The sequence below is a fragment of the Chinchilla lanigera genome, unplaced genomic scaffold, assembly GCF_000276665.1.
Source record: "Chinchilla lanigera isolate Chin_1 unplaced genomic scaffold, ChiLan1.0 scaffold00001, whole genome shotgun sequence".
In the NCBI taxonomy this organism is placed as follows: Eukaryota; Metazoa; Chordata; class Mammalia; order Rodentia; family Chinchillidae; genus Chinchilla; species Chinchilla lanigera.
This window is the reverse complement of record NW_004955402.1, coordinates 6,290,532-6,313,767: the sequence shown is the minus strand read 5'-3', so window position 1 is coordinate 6,313,767 and position 23,236 is coordinate 6,290,532. Positions and strand designations below refer to the sequence as shown.

The window sequence follows — 23,236 nt, the reverse complement described above, 5'->3', positions numbered from 1 at the left end:
AGAATTCCAGTGATGGCAGATTTATAATCAGTTACCTTACAATTCTATCCCTAATCCAATTGGTATGCAATTGTGCATGCAAAATACAGATGATGTACATTCTAATTGCAACAATAAATAAGTTCACTTCTGATGAACCACCTCTGTGAAGATTTCTTGAGGTCATAATTTCCTGACTCCAGGAAAGCAAAGGTAAACATAAAGACCAATTAATTGTGCAACTGAGTTAAGAAGGGAGCAAAACATACAGAATAATTTATTCATTGTTGTTTCAAATCATATCCTAAAGTCAATGGACACTATGTAAGGTGTCTTTAAAAAGAATAGGATAAATTCCAGTTAATAGATGACAGAAAATTGAATATTAATATCATGTTATCCTCCCAAGCAATAAAATGTACAGAAATGAAAAATTCTAGGAGAAATACACTATACTAAAAAACCACAGTTAATCTATGAAACAAAGTAAAATATAGCTGATTTCAAGGAATTGAAATGAATGCATATATACAAAAAAGTATAGAAAAAGCACATTTATTTCATATTAAAATGACACTGGTTGCAAGTAGTCTGGGCATACTGGACATATAGAGAACAAAATGACACCTTAGACTAGAGGTTGTTCTTTATTGGTTGCTAGTTACACAGCTCTAATAATGTAAATGCTGTTTCTTGAGGGCCGAGACTCAATCTGTACAATAATCATGTTACAAATAGAATCAAAAGTTATTGGTGTTGCCATTGGAAAGATAAAAATACACTTGGCAGAATTTATAAGATGAACATGAAGATGTGAAAGAAAAGTTGGAGTGTAAATATTATCAACGAAAGGAATGACTATCTTAAGTTAATACATCAAGAAGTATAGATAATACTACTTAAAGCACAAAAGTAAGCAATGATTAAACTAACATAATATAATAGTAAAATTAAGAGCATCGTGAGGTATCTACACAAAGGTACTTGAAAGTGTCTAATCCTTTGTCCTAGAATAAAAGCTGATAAGAAAGATCAGTATCTTATTTAGAGTTATGAGTATAAAAACTAAATAAATCACTATTAGAACGTCTAAGAATGCTTGCTTCTCAGTATCAGGGTTGGAGAAGGTGTGGGATGAGGTGAAATTAATACAGTACTCTTTTTATCATATTTATGTTGGTTTGATTTAAAAATAAGGAAACAGTAAAAGTTAAAATATGCTAAGCAAAGAAAGCTATAGAGGAGAAATTATAGTGCTAAGGAAGCAAGTGGTTATAATCAAATAGGATTCCCTTTCAGAATTCACAGAGAATATAGATACAACACAAATGTGAAAAAAAAAATTTAAAAACACTCTTCAACAGGGATGAGACTTTCTAAATTAGTGCAATCACAAATTACTCTGAACTGACAAAATAGCCAGGCTTCTAAAGAAAGAAAATGAGTTTCAAGTGGAGCTTTCTATTGAGCTCAGATTTTGAAAATCTTTATCTCAGATATTGGAAAGAGGAACGGAACCAAGGATACCCATGAAAAAATGATCTAGTCTCTATTTTTCTGATTATACACTAGTAGATTGAAAAACATAGGGCTTTACAAAATGAAATTGGGCCAAATCTGAAAATGGCTTGAGTAATATTGTTTGGGAAGACGGTATAAGACTATGTCAGACTAATTGACTTATTCTTGGTATAATTTTATACTTAGTTCTTTTAGTGAGAAAGTTCTGAAACATAGAAAACTTTTTAAAGCTTTACAAAGGGAGATTTAGAACCCAATGGGGACAAGAACTAAAAAAATAGTCATAGGTGTTTAAAATGTACTAAAGTAAAATATATTGGGTGAGTTCACAGATACAATTGAAATTCTGGATATGAAGAGAAGTTTTAGGTGACTTTAGATGTAGCAATATCACCATAATATTTTTAAAAGAAGATGCAGAAAACTCTTGATATTAAATATTACCAAACTGTAAATCAGTTCCCAGCATAATTCTACAGGGACTACAAAAACATTATTCAGTAAAGGCCATAAATAAAGAAAGTGGCAATCAATACAAGCCAATGTATTGGATAAAGGCTAGATTTCCAAGGGGTTATTTGTTACAAGATAAGACTGTTGACTACACCACACACTTCCAAACACATCTTAACTATTAACAACACATGTACATATACCACTCATCGTCTATGGATAAGACCGAAAAGTTGGTGCTACCTTGTAGCTCAATTAGTAGAAATAGTGTTTACTTGAACAATTTTTTCCCAAGAATGTTGACTCATACAATGTCAGCCACTGGGGGTGATAATTGAAAAAGTAAATAGTGGCATAAGACAGGATTTTCCAATATCTTTTTTACAATTTTGTCACTGCATTACATAAAGAAATCAAAGTGATTAAACCTGTCAGTGCCATAGTGTCCATAAGAAAGTCATGTTAGAGGGGCAAGTAACTACTTGTAGTGATCATAGCATGTTCAAGAAATGAGCTAAAACAACATGAAACTTACTAGCAATAAATGTTTTGCTCTCAGAATCTATTTCTATCAATTTTTAAAAGATAATCTGATAGAGTACATGGGGAACAATTACTAACAGCTTATGTAAATAAATGTATGCACAGTAAAAGCTCAACATAAGGTATATATATATACTAAAATTTAGTGTAAGATTTGGCTTCATGAGAATATATGCAGTTAGTTCTCCAGTTTGGGTAATTGAGACTTCTACCGTTTACAGCTTACTTCAGTCAGAGGCTGAATGGTTAAGATTCAATCTGCTCGTTCTATTCAAGCAGATTGGTAAGAAACTGGAACGCAGCCAGAGTGAGTGAAGCAGACTGATGCAGGAAGTGGAATCTATTTTATTTAAGGAACAGTTGAAAGCACAGAGAACAGTTAGCCTAGAAGGGAGAGAATATGTTCATCTTGCATTATCTGTGCCTAGCAGCCAACAAATGCGTATGAGAAGGTTGTGTGATGTACAAACCAAGGTATTCTCAAGAATTATTATAATCCTTTAAAAGAAGTCTTTTTCTTTTACATATAAATGGAATTAATGATATTTTTACTATCTCACTACAATTGAGCTCTATTCTTTTGTGATGGTTCAAAATCTATGGCCTCTCTTCTGGGACACTGGGAAATGAATGGGATCTTAGAAAATGCAGTGGGTAAATTTTATGGGCAAGATACATCAGAAAGAACCAGTTGTACCCTGTTCCAAAGACATTTGTTGAAACTCAGATAGTCATTAACTTGGTTGGTATTTATAGCCTTTAGATAACTATTCAGCTAAAAACTACATACTCTATTCCCAGTGAATCCCAGATGTATTCACAGAAGCATAATACTTCATCATTATTTTTATTAACTACAATCCTTGGACCAATAGGATAGTCCTCACTATTTTTCTGGTGCTCTGAGAATGTACAAGAGAGAGATGGTGTTATTTTTCAATAGCCTTTGGGATCATGTCATTTGTTTCTTTATTTTGGCACTTGTTAAGAAGGCATTTTGTAAAGAAGAGTGTGATTAAGGCAAAGGCAGCAATATGCTAATTCTTTTCGAAATTCTTCCTGGTTTATAGGAAATCTGCCTTAATCATTCAGGGAACTCAGTCATCCAATTCTAAATTGAAATTACCAGAGTGATAATAGCATCCCATCATCCTCAGTCTTCATCTGTGTGCAAATAATTACCACGTCTGGCATTCTTTGAACATCTGAGATCTCATAGCTAGAAGATAATGTACTCCAACTTTGGTCAACTGACTTGCTATGTTCTTTATATGAAGTAATGACCTTTCAATCTATCCCATCTCCTGAACTGAAACCATAAACAAATCTGCTGTCCTTCCTCCTTCAGTTCACACATTCCATACCAGAACTATACTTGCCCTCAGAAATGCTGATGAAATCCCCTATGATCTGCTACTGTTAAGGATCTCATTTTCTAGATTAATTTAGATGCCTCTTAGATTTGCCACATGACCTTTTACAATCTGACCCCACAAATACTGTGCTTACATACACTTTAGCTACACAAATCTTTACTTCCAGATTAAACACGTACTGAGAATTTTAGTATAAGGAACAATCTTAAGATTAAATAAGGTAAGTTAATACTATTGTAGTGAGAAGTGTATGAACAAATAATCTAAAATAACACAGTATATGATACAGTGAAGGTAGTGAAGCCAGAGGAGTGGGAAAAGATGAAGGTGAACATTTTTTCTTGTTCTGAGGTGGAGCAGATGCCCCCCACCAGCCAATATTCTTCAGTTTGCCAGATGCCCAGGCAGTAGTCAAAAACACAGCCATCACCTTACATACTGTGGTTCCTAACCCATGCATGTTTTCAGACTGTTACTCAATTGCTACAAGGGTCTGGGGACTCTCCAACTATTTGGAGGGAGTTCCTAGCAACAGATTTGGCTCTAGGACAGCCTGTTTCTCTGTCCATTCCAGATCCATCATGGTCCCCCGAGCAGGAAAAAATGAGCCTTCAAAACTGTAAAATGTCAGTAGACTGTTGACTGCTTAAAATACACCTCCCCTACCTGTAAAGCCAGTTCAAGATCTCTAAGCTGCAAATGCTGCCACGATTGCCCTCCCTATACATTGCTTCAGTCTTCTGCCACCCACAGCCTGCTGGTACACCTGCCTGGACCTAAAGAATGCCTTTTTCTGCCTTCAGTCGGCTCCTCTCAGCCAGCTACTTTTCACCTTTAAATGGAAAGACCGAAGTCCTGGACTCAAGTCAACTGACCTGGATTCAACCTCCCAGTGGTTAAAAAAATTTGTTAACACTCTTTGGTGAAGCCCTCAGCTGACTTTGCTAGCTTCCCAGCACAAAATATCATTTCACTTCTGGTTAATGACAGCCAAAATACCTGCTGGAAAGACAAAAAAGCTGTGCTGCAATATCTGGCAGAGACTGGTTAAAGAAAGAAACTCTGCAAATTTTTGGAGCTGCTGGCTTCAATAGAATCTGGATCCTTGGGGTCATAAAAGCAATGGTGCTTACTCAGACTGTCAGTCCCTGGGATTTGGTTTGGTCAGTAAGGGCTGCCTCTCCCCTTTGCTCTTGAGCTCTGATAGCCACTGTCCTTCTGATCAAGAAAGCTGACAAATGGAATATTACACAGCTATAAAGAAAGATAAGCTCAAGGCTTTTATAGGTAAATTGTCACAACTAGAGACCATACTTATAAGTGAAATAAATCAGACCTGAATGTGTAAGAATAGTATTGTCTCACTAGTGTAAGACCTGAAAGAGTGAATAAAAGCTAGGAGGTATGATAGACATTGTGAAATGAAAGGAAAGTGTTCAAAAGTAAAGGGCAACTGAGGTGTGGGAAAAGAGCAGGGAAAGAACAGGAAATTATGTATGTATGTATGTATATACAGGTTGGCTAACATAGTTGTACTACTGTCTTCTATTGCTCTACAGAAAGGAACAGTTAATGATTACTTGTTTAATCAATCTTGTATGTCTTTTTGTTTTCTTGAGAAACCATTTTCAAGATATCAATAAGTGATACAACCATTGTTAATTTCCTACAACTTTGTCTATAACTCTGTTTTGTTTGTATTGTTCTTATGCTATTTTGTAAATGGATGTCTGTTTGTTAATATGTTTTCCTTCTTTTATTTCTTTTCTTTTCTGGTACCGGGAATCGAACTTACAACCTCATGCTTGCCAGTCAGGCACTGTGCTGCTGAGCTAAATCCTCAGCCCCCTTATTTCTTAAAATAAAAAAAGAAAGCTGACAAGCTCACCTTAGGCCAAGACCTAACTGTCCAGGTGCCACATGCTGTACTGGGCCTCCTGAATAACTGTAGACCACTCAGTCCTGCCACATATCTGCCCATCAAGCTGGACCCATCAGACCATGATTGAAAAATAAACTCCCTGACAGATGCTGAGTACACCCTGTTTATAGGTATAGTTCTGTTAAGAATGCAGTCCAACAGGTTAGATATGCTGTGGTCACCTGAGACAAAGTTATTTTGCCTAAAGCTCTCCTGCTACTACTTTCTGCTGCTGTTTAGAAACCTGCCGCCACTGATGCCAGACGTGTGCTCCTAAACCCCTTCCAGGAATCTGTTTGACTAAAACATCTACCCCAGCCAACAAACTTTACACTGTACTCCTGGAAGATCAGTGCTAGACCTGCCCCCACTGTATGTTTTACCAGCTCAAGACACAGCACTAGTACTTGTACTCCTGCAGCTAGTTCAGGCTTCAGTATCTGTGTTACTTACCCTGATCACATACAATATAGTGGACTTTCCCTGTTTAAAGATAGATAAATAGATCACACAAAAATGAAACCTTATGGGGGTTACAAATATCAGTTCTTGTCTGCACCTACTCAGGCTGGCCCAAGATATTCCCTACCCACAGTAAAAAAACAACAGGCATTTATAGGGCCCTGCTACCAGCTATACCTATAGGTACTTCTGCACATGCATATAACCCAGGTACATATTAAATACCTCTGCAAGTCTCAGAAATCTAGTCTTAGATCCACTGGAGAATTTACCTGAACCAAACAGCTTACTCTGAGGAGATGATGGAGTCAAAGCTCTGCTCTGGTTACTCCAGACACTGACCAGTCCACACCTGACCAAAGCCTGAGGACACAGTTCATGAGATTGCTCCATACCTATTCCCCCTGATTTTTGTGTCTTTTCAGGCTGCTCACCCCAGTTCTAGCTTCCTTACCCACTACTAGCTGTGTTTTTTGCCTTAAACTCTATAGACGGTTGTCCCAAGAAAATAGAACACTCAGACACTTGACCAAGATTTGATGAACGTTCAGGTCACACTGGACACTTTCCTAGGTCAGAGTAACTCCTTCACTACATTGCCAGAGTAATGTTACAGAACAGAGGGGCCCAAATGATCTCTTCCTAAAAGCAGCTTAGGGGAAAACTCTGTAAAAGGACAATCTTGGGAACCTTAGCTAGGACCCACCCTAGGATCACTGACAATCCTAATGTTACTGCTTGTACTTGGGCCTTGTCTTAGAAGATCCCTTGTAATATGCTCAGCAAAGATTTGCTAGGGAAGCTAAAAAAAAGGGAAATGTAGAAGAGCCCCCCACTGCGCCAGTATTCTTCAGTTTGTCAGAGGCCCAGGTCATAGTTCCAGTTCCAGTTCCTGTTACTTTTGGTTTTTAGAAACAACTAATCACTCTGATGCATGTTGTAAGAATCAATCCTGAATTGACAGGCCATTCTGCCTCTGTACTTCCTACTTGCTTATCCCATATAAACTGTAGACCACCAGTGATCAGGGTCTGATATTTTGGGAATGATCCCTATCAGTGCCCATTGATGTAAAATAAATCTGCCTCCAAATCCAGGGTGTCATTTTAGTGTTTCTGTTTGTCATTGCAGAGCCCAGGAAAGGTTCACAGAGGGGGATACATCTGAATAGAGAACTGAAGGATTGATTATAGGTTGAATAAAACTAAGCAAGGCAGAGAAAACACCAGAAATCCTGGCAGAGAGAAAGCCTACAGCATAAAACCTGTTACCTTCAAGAAAAAGTGTGTCCAATATTATGAAACCATGATGGAGATATTGAAGGTATAATTGCAGAATTAGGAAAAACTCTGATTAAAGAAGGCATTCAATGTTTGTTAAGGGGTCAAGACAAGTGAGGCTTGGTTCCTAAGCATGAGGAACTGTGGTGCATTTTAAGGAAGACAACAATAAGATTACACTAGTGACCGACTCTTAAGAGCACATAAACCTAGGGGTTGGAAAGTCAGCTAGAAATCTATGGTTCTGGTCTGGATTCTGCGAAGGTGAGAGTTGTCATATTGGTGGGGCAACAAAAGAGATGAGTAATCAGGAAATTAACCTTATGCAGAGGTTTACTACAATATGAAGTTAAGGCCGAGGGTATGGGCTCTAAGTGTCTGGCTTCTATGAAAGATGACTGATACTGTCACTGACAGATTGCAAATGCAAGATGAGACCTGCACAGGAAGGGAAGATGCTTTCGGCCTGTTCTATGATCTAATGCCTGTGAGGCATCTATAGAGAAAGCCAGGGGATAGCTGGATATCTGGGCTGATAGTTTCAACTGTCTCAGCCTGAGGAGACTTGCTCCAAGAGGTACTACCCTCAAAGTCACAGGGTCATTCAAGCCATCTCAGCCTGGAGTGATGCCAGTGAGATTTCTTTATCTTAACCCAGACTTTCACACCAATGATCTCTGCCACCCTGCACCTCTCAAGAGCTTTGATTTCGTCTGAGGCTTTGTAGCTGGGTCGAGCTCTACATACAAATTTTCCTCAGTGTGCATGTGAATAAACACTTAGGAGTCTCAAAGCAAGGAAAGTGTGTTTTTAATCAAGCTTTCATCTAGATTCCCTGCTGCTACCGTTGATAGTCACAGCATAAATGATTGAATTGTACCTGGCATATAATTTCCACTTGCTTAACATGATTAACGTAATATTTCACTGAAAAGGATATTTTTTTAAAAATTGCAAGGGTGCATATTTAAAAACAGCTGATGATAGAATACATATTAAATTTTGCTTCATTAATAGAAAATAAGAGGAAATTAAAAGTGATTCAACATCCGATGTTGTCCTTCTTCGTGTGAGTTTCCACAATTAGTTAGCAGCAGCAATATAGGTTTAAGAACAGCTGTTACTGCCACTGAGTACATGGTATAATTATTTTATAAACTGAAACTGTCAAAAGCATGCATTCCCAAAGCCATACTGTCCCAACACCATACACTTTTAACTTGGATATGATATTTTTTCTTTTTTTATAGACTGCTGGAGCAGAAAGGGTAGACTCAAGAGTACTTGTCTAAGGTGATGTAAGAACAGATAGTTGAGTTATTAGGATCAGCATATAGAATGAACGTTGTCATTAATATACATCTACATTTTCTATTTATTGTTTAAAATTTTATTTTGAAAATTAAAAACCTGACAAAACAACAATGAAGACAAAATCAGAACAACAAAAATGATGTGTGACCTCAAAACAAAATGATAGAAATTTACAATGGTTGCTACATTACATACTGTTATCTTCAATGAAATTGCTCAGTCCATTAGACATAAGATTGTAAAATTCATGAAACAATCAAAGACAGTGACAAGTAAAAAAAAAAAAAAAATCCCAGAAAAAATATTGGAAATGATGCAGAGCTTGGGTAATTGTGCTACTAATATCTGTTGGCTTACTGAAAGGAACTGTTAATGTATAATTGTTTGATCCATCCTGCCTGCCTATATTTCGTTATATGTGTAACCATTTTGAAGAAGACATTGTGTAGTATAACAATCATTGTTAATATCCTATCACCATGTTTTGAAATTCTGTATCATTTTTATTGCTCTCTATATGCTGTTTTGTTTATGCATTTGTTTTTGTTATTTTGTTTTTTTAACGAAAAACAAAATTTATGTGTATATATAAGGATAGCTGGAATAGCTGTATTGCTGATATCTGTAGTTTATTGAGAGGAACAGTCAATGTTTAAAATTCTCTTTTTTCTTGACCAACTTTGCACACTTGAATTGGGTAATCCGAATGACTGATCTGAAAACAATATGCAGTATAAGAACCATTGTTGAACTCCTAACATCTTGTATGGTGAAGCTCTGCATCTACATTTTCTGTGATTGGCCTGTTTTGCATTGTAAATGATTTTACTGGTTGTTTTTAATTTTTAAGTGCTTTTATTCATTTAAAAGTACATAGAGCTACCATTGGGAATCCTTGTATCTGTAAGCAACTAACTCATTATTCCCTGTCGGAGCAAGGCACTCAAAATAAAACAAAGTATTAAGTACAAATCAGCTGTGCTTCTTAATACCTGATTATAGTGAGCTTCATTTTCTTAAAGACTGTTTTCACATGTTGTTTGCATAGATTCTTTCTCATACATACTTGTTTTCAGGCCTTTTGGACCACACGTGGTCCCTCCTGAGCCAGTCTATTGGGGCTTGCCCTATTGCTCTTCTGTCTGCCCAAGGAAGTGTTTTTCTTTCTGCCCCACTGTAGGTTACCACTGAGATCACTGCATAGGCCTCCACTGTTGCTTCTTTGCATAGTCTCTTCTGGGAAAGTCTTTTTGACACAAAGAAGGCCATGTGTCTGGATTATGGCACCTGCTCTGACAGTCTTCATTATATTCCAGGAGGTTGTCTTGCCTCTGATGTTTACAGTGGAGCTTCTTTCAACTGAAGGCAATAAGTGGCAAGTTAATCATTTATTTGCCTTTTTTGATACTGAAAGCCTGAGGTTAGAGAAGATAATGGAATTTTTCTATACATTTTAGTTAATAGAAAAAATATTATGAATTGCAAGCCAATATCCAGCAACTGCATCTGACAAGTTTTCTTAAAACAAATTCTCAACATTTTAAAGTCTTTCTTCTAATTTGCATAATCTAAATTATATTTTTCATAAATAAAAGCTTTATATTCTATTCCATGTCCTCAAAAGCTCCTTTTCTAATTTTCTGATTTTTGCCACATTATGATGAAAACTCAAACAAAGCAGTCAATTTTTCATCCTTCTGGGAAAAGCAAAGCAGCTTACATCTGGTATGTTCTTAGACAATTTTGGTCTTCTTTAATCATCGGAGATGTGTAGGTCTGTAATAGAACACCTTCACCAACAGAAGAAATTATTGGCGTTTCTTTATTTTGTTTTGCATTGTTTAGGGTTTTCTCTGGGAGTGAAGGAGAAATTTGAATATGGAAAATAACTAAATGAAACAATTAAAAACAAACAAAGTATAAATGCATATAACATTATTTCAACTCACAAGAGTTTTATGTCCTTCCCTGGGCAGTTGTCACAAAAAGATAAATGCAGTATAAAGTTGAAAATAACAATTACTAGTGTAGCCATAAGAATTACTCTGATAGACAAAGCTAGTAAATTTGGGGTGGCACATTCATGTTATCGATGAAGTCTTTGAATTGATTTACATTTGATTTTAAAGAAATAATAACTCTGGCTCCAGTGTATACCACATGTGTTATTCCAGGAGATCAAAAACTGGAGAAAGATTAAATTCAGTAGATAATGATGCAATCAAAACACCTGTGTGAAGTCCTATGTATACCATGTAAAAATTACTACAAAGTGGATTAAAGGTCTAATTGTAAAAGCTAAAACTTTAAGTCTTTAGAAGGGCTGGGATAGAGCTCAGTAGCACAGCACCTACCAGGCAGGTGCAAGGTCTTGGATTTGATTCCAGGTACCTGCAAAAAATTCTCTTAAGAAACACAAGGATAAGTCTTTGTGAGGCTGGATTAGGCAACAGTATCTTAGATATGATGAGTACATTTACATTACTTCAGATTCATATAAAAAACAAAAGAAACTAAGAAAAAATATAAATTGGGACAAAATTTAAAATCTTTGTCCTTCAAAGGAAACTACTGAAAAAGTAAAAAAGACAACCCAGAGAATAAAAAAAAAATATTTCCAGATAATATATTTAGCTTCTAGAATCCAGAATGTAAGGGGAGATCAAAAGATACTGTGAGTATTTAAATTTAAAAAGAAAAGCTTTTTACAGTGAAAGACACATTGCCAAGAATTATGGATAAAGTATAATTGAAGTGAAGGAGAATATTCTGAGTATTTTAATGGAGATTAATGGCCAGGTGTATTTTACTGTAATAGTTTTTTAAAATTTAATTTTCACCATATTTTATGATCACTCCCCTTTGATTAAATGTTTATAACAATTTTTGTCAATTAAAAACATTAGAGTGTGTCCTTGACCACTTTACTCAACACATCTGACCTGGGATTTCTGGTCTCTCCCTAAAGTGAAAATGGCCATAAGTAAACATTCTGAATCAGCTCAGGACACTGAGGCAGCCACAACAGCACAACTAAAGACCCTCATGAAGGAGACTTCCCGAACTCTTTCAGGACGTGTTAACAACTATGGGATAAGTTTGTTCAAAGAGAGGGAAATTAGTGACTGGGTGTCTTACAGCAATACATTTTATTTAAAATTTAAACACCACGTTTTTAATCACACCTCATATTAAAAAAACTCTTACAAATCAACAATAAAAAGGGAAATAATTTTAAATTGGGCAGAGGATCTGTACAGGTATATTTTCCCAGAGCATATATATCTGCTCAACATCATTAGTGGTTATGAGAATCAAATTATTAAATCAAAACTTCAGTGCAATGCTACTTGCCTGCTACAATAGTTGCAGTTGAAAAGATAGATGAGAACAAATGCTGAGGAGAATGTAAAGAGGTTGCAACAAGGGTTGATCGCCACCAGGAATGTTAAGTGGACTACCATTTTCAAAGATAGATTGGCAGTTGCTCAGAAAGAAAACTTGTTCAACATGTTACTGCAGATGATCAAGCAAATTCAATCTTACGTATATAAAACCAAGAATAGTAAAAACACAGGCTGACACAGCAACTTGTGGATGTATGTAATAGCATTATTAATAATAGCCAAAGAAGTAGAAGTTATACAAAAGTCCGGTGACAGAGGAAGGAATGGTCCATTCAATGGAATATTAGATGTAAAAGTAAATGAAGAGCTGGTACACGAGAATCTTGGTAATGTTATGCCACGTGAGGGAAGCCAGGCAGAGAAGACCACACGTTCATTATCTCACTCCATTTGTATGAAATGTTCACTATAGACAAATCTGGAGAGATAGAAAGTGGATTTGTGGTTGTTATGGTTTATGTTTAGATGTCCCCTCAAAGCCTCATGCAATGGTAGGTGGGAGGTGAGTTTTGGAAGGTGATTGGGTCAGGGCATGGCACACTCATCAGTGGATTCGTTATAACTGAACATACTGTTATAAGGTGGAGCCTGGTGGGAAGATCTGGGTCACTGGGGTTGTGCCGCAAAAGGAGTATTTCCCTTCTTTTTTTTTCTTTTACCTGGAATCAAACGCAGGACCTCGTGCTTGCCAGGCAGGCGCTGCTCTGCTGAGCTACATTCCCTGCTGCATCTGCGTCCCTAGGTCCTCCTTTTTGTCTATGCTTCATGGCTGCTATGGTGTGAGCAGATTTTCAGCTCTTCCACTATGCTGCTGACGACATAAGGACTGAAATTTATGAAACGTGGGATGAAGTAAACCTCTCCCCTTTTAAATTGAGGGTGTTGACTCTTTTGTCCCAAGGATTTGAAAAGTGTCAAGTACAGTGGTCGTTAGGGGTTGGGAACGGCAGAGAACTGGTCTGATTCCTCCTAGGTACAGACTCCTTACTGGAGTGATGAGAACACTCTGAAGTGAGATAGTGATGATGGCTATGCAACTTTGTGAATAGACTAATGAATTATATACTGCACAAAAGTAAAATTGATGACTGTGAATTACATTTCAGCTTTTTAAAATGCCCTATGTGTGTATAACTTTAAGGGCAAAGAATTCTATCTGGATATATCAGAAAAAAATAAAAAGGAAGTAATACTCGTTCTGAGTCTTTGGGTCATCAGAAAACAAGGCACACTATGATACAGTGAGAGAAGTAAAGGAAGGAAATAAAATCTCTTTTCTAATTCAGTGTGTATACATGTATGAAAACACATTCTGTATTTGTACATTCTGCAATTGAAAAAGGTTGCTTTATGAAGTTTTGGTTATAAGAGAAAGATTTGTACTTTGTAGAAATAAACAGATTCTAAAATAAGGTCATTTTATTAATAATTTACAAAATGTCTACTTTAATCAACATTTTTTCATTTAATGACAGGTGTACCTGGGATATATTGTGGGTGCATTTTCTAAGTATATATGAAAGTTATGTTTATCCTATAGGCTATTAAGTATGCAGTAGCATGTGCTTAAAATATGCATATTTTAACTAAAAATATTTTTAAAAACTAAAAATATTTGAATACTAATAAGTGTTGATGATTACCTGAGATTTCGGTGAATCACCACATTTTCACTGGTGGTTTCTTATCTCAATATTGTTGACTACTGAGTGATCCTGGCTACTGGTGGTGGCAGAAGGTTGGAGTAATTTCTTAAAATATAGCACTGCATTCATAGGTAAGTGGATGCACCTTGAGACTTTAATATTAAGTGAAATAAGTCAGACACACAGGTTTAAATATCACACAGTTTCTCTTATATGAGAAACCCAAAATATAATTAAAGGAATAATAAAAGATAATAGGAAGTAGGGAAATCTTTTTCAAATGGCACAGGAAACAAGAGATGGAGAGAGGAGGGGATGAAAAAAGTGAAAATAGAGCTTCTGCAAATGGGAAGGGGCCCAAGAGATGTAAGGAGTAAGGAGGGGTAGGAAGGGTTTGGAACAAAAAAAGGATTAAGGTGTATTATGTACAAATATGAACTCCCTATGATAAATGTAGTCATTATGTACCGCAAACACGTACTAATAACAATAAACGAAAAAGACAGTGAAGTTTGCCACATTGATTAATACTTCTTTTAGGGCAATTATGGTTGAGTGTCAACTTTGGCTTTGAGATCTTCTGAGGGAATTGGTGGAGAACATTTCTGGGTGTCTTTGGTTGGGCCATGGAAGGGTGACCTTGAGTTCTATAACTGCTACCCGGCCCTTTTTTTCTGGCACAGTTTCCTTGCTCTGTTCCCCAGCTACCATGAACTAAGGAAATTTGCCTCCCCGTCCCCTGATGTTCCTGCCATGGAGCCAGGAACCATGGGCTGAATCTGTGGATGTTGGGAACTAAATTAAACCTCCCCACATTTAAGTTGTGGGTGTCATGATATTTTGTGTCTCAGCAACCGGAAATTGACTAATGTGGGAAATTGGTACTAGGACAGTGGTCACTGCTGTGATGATACATGACTGTGTGGTTTACAAACTTTTAGAACCAGTTTGCAGGAGAACTTTGAGAGGTTTGGAAGTACAATTTAGTGAAGCTTTTGAATGCTGTGACCAAAGATTGACAGGAAATGCTGGTTGGAATTCAGAAGGCCAGCATGCTGAAAGGAATGTGGGGAGGAAAACCAGGTTCATCAGGTTTCATTTAGAAGGAAGATTCCACTGATAGTTGGACTAGAAGTCATGTGTGTTACACTCTGATTGGAAATTTGTGTATGCTTTGCCCACGTCCTGAGACACTGAGGGAAACTGAGGTTAGCAGTGGTGGACTAATTGATCTCGAGGAGGAAATTTCAAGGCAGCCCAATATTCCGGCTGTGGCATGAGTACTTCTGGCTATTTTTAGCAAGGGTTATAGTGAGAACTGGGGTAAAAAACAGAGCTAAAAACATGAAAATCTTAATTTTTTTCCCAGAATCAACTAAGTGTAAAGTTGGGACCAAATGTGGTGTGACTACTAAAGACAGTACTGCCTTTAAAAAGTAATTAATTACTTTGCATGGGGACAAGAAGAAAGATGCCTTGAGGGCATCTCAGAAATCAGACCCCACTCATGGCAGGCTGGAGGGTACAAAAGTGTCCACATAGTTTTGTGAAGACAGTGCCTGAGACAACTGCTGGAGAGGGGCGTTCCAGGAAATTAATTCCATGGGATTCATTTTACTCTGTTCACCCATGCAAGCATTCAGAGGCTACCGTCACCATAGTCCAAGGGGCCCTGACTAATGCTTGCACTGGCAGCAGACTACGGCATTCTCCTTGTGATGCAGGCTTTACCAACATGTAGGAGTTCTGGAGTCAGGGAGGTTTCCGTCCAGCTTTCAAAGGAAGTCCTCGGAGGTAAGGCAAGGAGCGGTTGGATGGATGATACGTGAAGCTGGGGAATGAAGCCAAAATTTTAGTAGAGACACCAGAAAGTCAAGGGTGCCAGAAAATAAAGCATCTGCTAAGGAATGCCACAAGATGTGAATGGAGCCAACCCAAGAGAGAGAACATGTGCATCACAATCAACAAGGCCATAAAGGTAGAAATGCCCAAGCCCTCTGGAACTCATACATGACAGCCTTGTTGTATCTCCTTGGATGCTATACATGGACCTATGGGATTCAATTTTTGCCCTGCTGGGTTTTATCCATTAGTCATATTAATTTCTATCCCCCATCCTTCCCTTTTGTGATGGGAATGTTTACCTGTGCATTGTAGCTGGGAGTTATGTAGCTTGTTTTTTATTTGTACAAAGGTCTACCAGCTAAGAATTTGTCTGAGTCACAGAAGAAACTTTGACTTGGGCTTTTGAAAAATGCTGGAACTTTTGAGACTTTCAGGAAGGGACTGTTGCATTTCTGGTCATAGGCACTGTCTTAGTCACTTTTCTCTTTGTTGTGCTTCTCTGTAGCACACAAAATAACCAACACCCAAACTTGAATTGGGAAAGGCTTATTTAGCTCATGGTTTGTAGTGGTTTCAGACTGCAATCAGCTTGCTCTAAGCCAGGATGACTCATGACAGAATGGTAACAGTTCATGACAGTGGAAAACAGAAAAAGCAAGAGGGAGAGAGAGAGAAGACTCTTTCTGTCCCTTGTATTGTGTGCAGGCTACCTGCCCCAGGCTACCCTCAACCCCAGTATTAGACCATGAACCAACCTCAAACTCTAGATTCAAAGTGCAAGGTTGTGAGTTCGATTCGTGATACTGGAAGAAAAACAAACATACAAACAAACAAACTCTAGATTCAGCCACCTATGAAGAGCCTGCCCCCCATAACTGTATGAGGATTTGGGGAGACATCCAGACACAACCCATAACAGGCAGGATAACTGGTTTATGTTAGGAAGAATTATGAACTTGCTATAGTATTTATTAGGAGATTAAGTATGGTTTAAGGAGATGGTTTGGGTTACAAGTTGACAAGAGGTAGAATGTAGTGGTTAGGGTGGAGTGTCAACTTGATTTAGTTTGGGATCTGCACAAGGGATTGGTATAGCACCCTTTTGAGTGTGTCTGTATGAGCCATTGAGGGGTGGGCTTGGGTCTTATCTGGTCCCTGGTTCCTTCCTTTCTGGTACTATTCCCTTGCTCTGCTTCATGATCTCATGAATAAGTAGCTCTGCTCTCCTGGTTCCACTATGATATTCCTGCCTTACAGCAGCCAACAATAAACTAAATCCCTGGAAAGTGTGAGCCCAATTAAATCTCTACTTCTTTAAATTGTGTATGTAGTGAAGTATTGTGTCTGAACAGTAGGGAGGTTGAGTAATTCATCCTTTCATAGAAGATCTCTCTGTAGCACACAATGGTATTTGACAGCATTTTACCTACAGTGGAACATCTTTCAACATTGGAGCCAGTCTCTCCATGCCTGCTGTGGCTTCATGGACTAAGTTTATGTAATATTCTAAAGCCTTTGTTGTCTTTTCAACAACGTTCACAGCATATTCAATAGGAGTAGTTTCCATCTCAAAAAAATCATTTCCTTTTCTCATCCACAAGAAAAAACTCCTCATACATTAAAATTATAATTGTGAAGTTGTTACAATTCAGTCACATCTTCAGGCTCCACTTCTAATTCTAGCTCTCTTCTTTCCAACACATCTCTAGTTATTGCCTCCACCAAGGTCCTTCTCTTCAACATCATTTATGAGTGTTGGAATCCACTGCACCCAAACTCCTCTTAATGTTGATACTTTGACTTCCTCCATCAAACACAAATGTTCTTAATGACACATTGAATGGAGAATACTTTCCAGAAGCTTTTGGATTTGCTTCCTCCCTTATGCAAGAATGGCTACCAATGGTAGTCAGTACTTTACAAAGTGTATTTCCTAAGCCTTAAGACTTGAACGTTGAAGTTACTCCTAGATCTTTGGGGTGCAGAATGGATGATGCATTAGCAGACATTAAAGCACCAATCTTGGATATTTCCACTGAAGCTCTGGGATAATCAGGTGTATTTTCAATGAGCAGTAATATTTGGAAAGGAATCTTTTTCCTCCTGAATTAGTAGGTTTTTAACAATAGGTAAAACATATTCAGTAAAACATATTGTAAACAGATGTGCTTTCATCCAGGCTTTGTTGTTGCATTGTAGAGCACAGGCCGAGAAGGTTTAGAGTAATTCTTCAGGGTATTAGGATTTTGGCCCAGTTAATGGGCCAACCTAAAGTCATCAACTGCATTCACCTTTAACAAGACAGCGAAGGGGCTGGGGATTTAGCTCAGCGGCAAAGCGCCTGCCTGGCAAGCGCAAGGTCATGAGTTCGGTTCCTGGTACCGGAGGAAAAAACAAACAAACAAACAAACAAACAAACAAAAACAAGACAGAGAAGTTTGAAGTCAATCATTGACTCTTCTTTAGTTATGAGAGTTCCAGATGGCATCTTCTTCCCATATGATGACCGTTTTGTCTACATTGAAAATCTTCGTTGAGGATCTCAGCACAATCTTCTGGATACCTTGCTGTATCTTCTACATCAGCCCGTGCTGCTTCCTCTTGTGGTGTTATGTTGGGGAAATGTCTTCTTTCCTTAAAGCTCATGAACCAACCTTGACTTACTTCAAACTTCTCCAACTTCCTCAGCTCATTCAACCTTCAAAGAATGGGGGAGTAGGGGCTGGGGATTTAGCTCAGCGGCAAAGCGCCTGCCTGGCAAGTGCAAGGTCGTGAGTTCAGTTCCTGGTACCGGAGAAAAACCAAAAAAAAAAAAAAAAGAATGGGGGAGTAAAAGGCTTGCACAGACTGAAGTGTAAAGAAATACTGTGGCTGGTTTGAGCTTGCACCCATACTGCTAGAGCTCTTTCCATAATGACAGGAACCCTGTTTCACTTCATGTGTCCTTTGGAGTAACACTTGTAATTTCCTCTGAGAATGTTTCCTCTGCCTTTCTAACTTGACTAACTGTTTGGCACAGGAGGCCTTGCTTTCTGTCTGTCTCAGCTTTCAGCATGCCCTCCTCACTAAGATTAATCATTTCTAGCTTTTGATTTAAAATGAGTGGTTGTGCAACTCTTCTCTCCCTTGAACATTTGGGGGCCACTGTAGGTTTACTAATTAATGTCATTTCAATACTGTTGTCTCTCAGGGAATTGGAGGCCACGGAGAGAAAGAGAGGAAGGAACGGTCTGTTCTTGAAGCAGTCAGAACCTGTGCAACACTCGTCACTTTCGCTTGCTGGCTTATATGGGCATGATCCGTGGCATCCCTGAATAATTACGAAGAGCATCAAAGATCCTTGCTTACAAGTCACCATAACATACAATAATAATACTACAAAAGTTTGGACTATTTTGGAAATCATCCAAATGTGACACAGAGCCAGGAAGTGAATGCATGTTGTTGGAAAAACGCTGCCAACAGACTTGCTCAGTGCAGGGTGGTCACGGACCTTCAGTGTATTAAAAGTACAATATCTGTGGCATCTAACAAAGTGAAGGGCAGTAAATCACAGTATACCTGCACTTCAAAACATAGAACATGTAAGAAGTCTAGAATCTAGATTCTGCCTTATCAATAAATTCTTTCATAAGCATTCTCCCTTATAATTTCCCATATAATTTGAAATTCTTTATAAACATGCATGTTGTTTGCTGTGTTCATCAGTGGGTCTCCCCAATTTTGGACAGTTAAGATGTTTCTAATTTTTCACAAATATGAATGATGGTCAGATATGTTTGTCAAAAGGTTAGATTCTTAAGGACTGATTTTCTTTGTTAAATGGGCAGGAAGCTATTACAAAGACAGCGACTTGCCTTGTTCAGTAAAAATGAAAAATTTCAGTTACATTTCCTCCCTCTCAGCCAGTAGACTGTCAAGTGCAGGTTTCATGTACTTATCTAATTTAAAAATCTTCCCGGTTTTATTTCTATATAAATTTTCAATTTTGGCATAGTTTTAGATTAACAAAAAATGACAACAAGTAACACGTTGCCTTCCAAAGTACTAAAACCCAGTGTCTTCTATTAATATCTCTCATTCATATGGTATATGAACTAATCAAACAATATTGGTATATTATTATTAATTAATGTCTATGCTGTATGTACATATCCTTGCGTTGAACCTACTATCCTTCTTTTGTTCCAGAGAGGACACATTAAATCTTTGGATGTGATGTCTCCTTAGACCTTTCTTGGTGGTGATGGTTTCTCAGATATCCCTTTACTTTTGATGACTTTAAAACTTCGAGGATCAGAGGCCAGGTAGATTGCAGGCTACACCTTTGTTGGAATTTGATGATGTTCACATTATTAGAATCAGGTTACTCCTTTTTGAGGGAGAAAATGTCGCAGAGATAAAGTGACATTCTCATCAGGAATGCGGACCATTAAAACCACTTGCCACTGTATGTAATCCTTGATCATCTGGCTGAGACACTGTTGGTCAGATTTTTCCACTGAAAATTACTCTTTTTGCTGATGTATGCTTTCTTGGAAGCTGCAGTTCAGCAGTGTGAGCTTCATGCTCCACCACGCTGAGGGCAGTGTATCGGCATAAATTCCTTGGAGGTTTTGTGCACAGCAGAACTATCTATTTGTACCTGGGTATTGATTCATACAATCATTTGTTTTTATTAGTATGCATGCATAGGGGCATCACCCAATCCTGCTCTACTCAGTGTCTTGCTCATATTGCTCTAGTTCCTGTGCTCTTTAACAAGTTTCCTTCACTACGGTTCGTGGGGAATTTGTTGTTTGAGCACTTCCTTACTTTGCAATACTGTAAAATGTGCAAAGCTCATCTTATATATTTCTGACTCTGGTCTTGGAATCAAGAGCTACATTTTTTTTTTTTTTTTACTCTATGAATGGTATAAAAGACCATAACCAAAGCATATTAAAATATGTTCATATCTAATTTTAACCATTTATATCTACATTAGAGTAAACATGTTCTAATAAATGCTTCCAACTTTAATCCACTGGCACTTGGGTATTTTCCAATCCACTCCTTCCTTACCTGGAAATTCTCACTCTAACAGCGAGAACCCTCACTCCCATCATCTGACAGAAGTACATACCTTTAGTAGCAGTTGTTATTTTCATAATTTTATCCATGTTATGTGTACACAAATTGTATACTTCATTTCCTTCAGGCCTGCATTTGCATATGTTTCATTTTGAATGCCCTAGCACTTTTCTATTTCTTTCTGTGGTTTTCATCCTTTAACTTGAAAAGAAATTCCTGTATCCATGGTACAGTTTGTTGGTTCTCCTCCTGAAGACCTTTCCCTGAATCCACAGATCAATAGTTATAATGGCAAGCTTGGTAGGCTGCAACTCAACAAATACTTTTCTTCCATTGAATACATGATTCTTTAGATTGTTGTGTTAACAAGGATTTTTCTAGCTGTGTGTAAAGATTGGTATTTAATAGTGTGCCAAAATCACCTACTGGAAATATAGCTTTGGATAGGGGTCAGGGATCCTAGATTTGAGAGTGTAGTCAGAGGGGCAGGGTCTAAATTCTCACTAGGGAAAGTACATTGGTAAAGAATGTCCTTCTTGAGCCTGGGAAGGTGAGAGTAAACTCTTTGCTTCATGATGGTGATGCTAACAGTGCACTTTGGAAACCCGATGCACTGGCTCCCACAGTTTTGAGACTCCAGATCTGAGTCTTCAGGAATCTTCCAGGCACTAGTGGCTCTAGAAATTGATTTTAGATTCTCTGATGGGCTACATGTAGGTAGAATTGCAAAATTTTTCAAATTTGCCTCTGAACAACATTTTTAATATTCTCATATTCCTTGCTTTTCTCTCTAATATTCAGCTTACACTTTAGATCCTATGCTTTCCTTAGCAACCTGACCCTTGCTAATGACTTACAAACAATAAAAGGATACAAATAATTGATATCAATAACACTGAATAGGCTAGAATATTTTCTTCTTAGGATTGTTTAAGTTTAAATAAACTTTCACATCATAAACCAAAAGAAGCAAAACTTTCACTATAATTTCTTGGGAGCCAGAGGACTTTTCATCATCTTTAAAATAAATTCAAGTGAGGTGTTGCCTGTCTTGTCTTAAGGCCAGATGTGTCTGCAAGAAAACTTTCTTGGCAGAAAATTATTTGGAAAGAAGTACTTACTTATCTTGTGCATCCTCCAAAGGTAACTTAGAGTGATAGTAAATGTAATAATTTAAAATTCACTGATAATGATTTATTTGTTTAGGTAGTGACAAACACTTGGTCATAAAAATGTTCATTTGTACAATGTGCTGAGTTCAATCCCCACTTCTCTCTCCCCAGTGTTGTATAAGTAAGCACACACTCAATTAATTTTAGGTAAATTATTTTATTGTAATATACTTCCATTGTTTCAAAAATATTTTAAGATAGAAGCTAATTTGTTTTATTTATACTACTAGTTTCATTTGTTCATAGAAAAAGTTTTTACCTTTTGTTTCTTCTTCGTAAGAGAGAATATTTTCTTTTGTTTATGACTTCTACTCTCAGTAACATTTTGAGTATTCCTATAAGATCATGATATACAGTTTTAAAAAAAGAAGTAGAAATAGAACTTCACAACTCTTAACATTTCAAAAATTTGTTTATGATTCAAAGTTTCAGTGAATGGAACATAACTTTACACTCAAAATGTTGTTAAGATAACTATTTTACTTTTAAATTCAGAATAATAATTTGTAATCCATTCATGGCATCTGCTATCCAAATATCAGTGTTTGTATGACCTTTGAACAATTTTAGCTGTCTCTGTCCTATTTGTATGTTTACTATACATTTTGTTAACTTTTATTAGCACTCATGTATTCAAAACAACTTATATCCTGCCTGCATTTAAAAATATCTCACTTGACATAAATAGGAAGTAACTGTAAGTGTAAACATAATTAAAATGAAGTTTTTATGCTAAAGAATTTTTAAGTAATGCTAAACCTAATCAGTTTGCAAAATTGCATTTGTAACATCATATTACCCGATGAGAAAAATGGTAATATTTTTGATTAGTAAAAGATAAAGCTACATTTGGCTTAGTAGAAAGTGAAGATGAGATTCTATAGTAAGAGTTTTGCTTTTTAAAGATTTTGTGTTGACTAAAGAATCAAGTGAGTGTGGAGTCAGAAGAGGAAATAACTCTTTGTCTCTGGTGCAATAGGATATTGAGGATGAATTCTTGGGAATCATGCTATCTTTGCCTACATGTCCTAAAGATTTCTTACCTACTCACTAGTGCCTCCCAACAGGGAAAATGTTTACAAAGAAAATTTTCAAATCTTTCCAGTGCCTTTTATAAAAGTCCAAATGGTTTTGATGGCAAATTCATCAAAAATTATATAAATAGTTTAGGTAAGAAAAACACTTCAACTTTGTCTGAGCAAGTGGATATGCATATTTCTAAGTCTGTCATGATTAGATTATTT

General features: G+C 37.1%; 1 pseudogene; it reads right to left on the bottom strand.

The window, feature by feature from the left end:
* Positions 1-17,045: 17,045 nt before the first annotated feature.
* On the bottom strand, positions 17,046-17,993 carry LOC106149669 (annotated as a pseudogene).
* Between the last annotated feature and the right edge of the window lie 5,243 nt (positions 17,994-23,236).